Raw genomic sequence first — 2,581 nt, 5'->3', positions numbered from 1 at the left:
AAAAAATGTCACAGATCAATTCCTAATAAATAAAAACTAAAAAAAAAAAATCTATATGATTTATAGTTATCACTCCGTCCTTAATGATATCACCCTTTTGAAATCCCCAAATTATTTAGGGTTGTTCCGAATGTTCTTAAATCGAACAAAAAAAAAAAAATGCTAATCAAAATATTCAACATAACGATCAATAATAGAGCCAAAAGAAGGATAAACCATAAAAGTAAACAAATAAACTAAAACAATAAAATAAAAAAATAAAAAGGTCTCTACTGGCAATGCTACCCATACTTAGGGCTTTTCAAGTCTGATCCTCAATTGTCCCCAGCGGAGTCGCCACTGAAAGCGCCCTCGATCCGCTGGGTGCGCGGATCCACTTTTGACCCTTGAGGTTTGGGAGTCACCACCTAGTTATTACGGTCTAGGAACCAAATTGACTCTAAAAAAAGGTAAACATTACTAATCTACGAAAGAAAAAAAGGTCTGGGGATCACGTTACGGGGTTGGAAGGTGTTAGGCACCAACCCCGCCCGGCCAAAGCCGGTCTCTACTAATTTTCCAAATAAATTACATTGCTAAAAAAACCTAGATAATAAATAAAAAATTAAGAAATTATACCTTTTCGAAGACAATGTTCTTGTTCCCTCAGATCTGACAGAGTAACTCCTTGTACGGAATTCCTTGCTTCAGTCTGATTCCGGATCTGATTTTTGATCTCCGAGGTGAGGTATCCCTTCCTTAGATCTGGATTCTTTGGATTTGTTTATGAATTTTGGGGTGTTTTTGAAGGGCTTCTAGGTATTTTTTAGGCTAAAATCGAAGTATGGGTGTTAGGTAAGGAGTTGGGGCTTCAAAACTAGGGTTTATTGGAGGCTAGGGGGACCTTTTGACCTACTTCTCTTAGGGTTTATGATTTGATACGAAAATAGGGTGTGAGAACCTCTATTTATAGATTTTTTAAAGGGTTGATTTAGACAGAATTAGTGTTTGATTATAATTATTTTAGTTAGTGTTGTATTTTAGTTAGAATTATTTTAGGTAGAGTTGTATTTTAATTAGAATTATTTTAGGTAGAGTTATATTTTAGTTAGAAATCTATTAAATAGAGTTATTATTTAATTGGAACTCTATTAGGATTTTGACTTTTGGTCTTATTTGATTGACTTTAAGATTTTGACTTTAGTCTTAATTGATTGACTTTAATATCTTGACTTTAGTCTTGCTTAATTGACTTTAATTTTTACTTTAGTCCTATTTGATTAAATTTAATACCTTGACTTTAGTCTTGCTTGATTGAATTTAATTTTTTGGAGAACTCTCCTCTATTATATCTTTAATTCTTTGGACCCCCAAATGGAGGGGTCCTTAAAGAAATATCTCACGAACCCTCAACAATTTTTCATGAGAGCCCGATTGATCGATTTTTTTAGTTCAAACTTTTAAATTAATTTCATTAATGTTTCACTTTAATTATTTAATGATTTATTTATTAATTTCGAAATTTTTAATTATGAAAATTGTGAAATTACTGTTTTGCCATCGGAGAGGACTTTTCACGTTTTAAATCGGTTTTTAATGTTCTAGGATGTTTTAGAATCGATTTTTCGTAAGGAATTCAATGGAAATATTAGTTTGTGTCATTTATGAAATTTTGTGTGTGAAATGGTTGTGACCTTTATGAGGAGCATTTTCGTAATTTTGTCAAATTTTGTGAAAATTGGTGAAATGATTTATTTGATTCCAATTTGTTATTTTATGTGTTCGAAAGAGTTTTCCTAAGCGTAATGTAGACTCTAGGATTATTTTGATGTTAGGGGTATTTTGGTAATTTGGTCAATTTTTAGTGATTTTTATCGTGAAGCTTTTTTTTTATTTTCAAGATGATGATTTCTATGTTTCTGGGATCGTATTTTCCTAGCGTAGTGTGATTTCTAATGTTTTGTAGTTCGAGATACCTCATCCTGATTTCTGAAACATTTCTGGTAACAAAATAAAGCAATGGAAATAACATCCATCATTGGGAATCGTTACGATCGGGTTGAGTTGATTAATCAGGTGGATGCAAAAATGAGGTGTCTACAGGTTGTTTTGATGGTAGGGGTATTTTGATTATTTTGTCATTTTTTAGTAATTTTTATCGTAAAGCTTTTTTTTGGTCTGCAAGATGATGATTTCTATGTTTCTGGGGTGTATTTTCCTAGCGTAGCATGGTTTCTACAGTTTTGTCAGTTCGAGATACCTCAACTGGATTTCTGAAACATATCTAGTAACAAAATAAAGCATTGGAATAATCATCCATCATTGGGAACCGTTGCGATCGAGTTGACGAGTTGATTAATCAGGCGAATGCAAAAATGGGGTGTCTACATTACTACTTTTGAAAGTCTCTAGACCGAGTTGACCTCGACACCAATTATCCGACCTCTAGATTAGAGTATCCCATTGAAATGATGTGTGATGTCTATAATTATGTCATAGGAGTAGTTCTAAGATAATTAGTATATAAAATCCCTCATGTTATTCACTACATGGGCAAAACTCTAAACAATTCACAACTTAATTACTCTTCTACAAAGAAAGA

This window comes from Akebia trifoliata, chromosome 10 (assembly GCF_017979445.1).
Source record: "Akebia trifoliata isolate Shusen 1 chromosome 10, ASM1797944v1, whole genome shotgun sequence".
Classification (NCBI taxonomy): domain Eukaryota; kingdom Viridiplantae; phylum Streptophyta; class Magnoliopsida; order Ranunculales; family Lardizabalaceae; genus Akebia; species Akebia trifoliata.
This window is presented reverse-complemented; position numbering follows the sequence as displayed.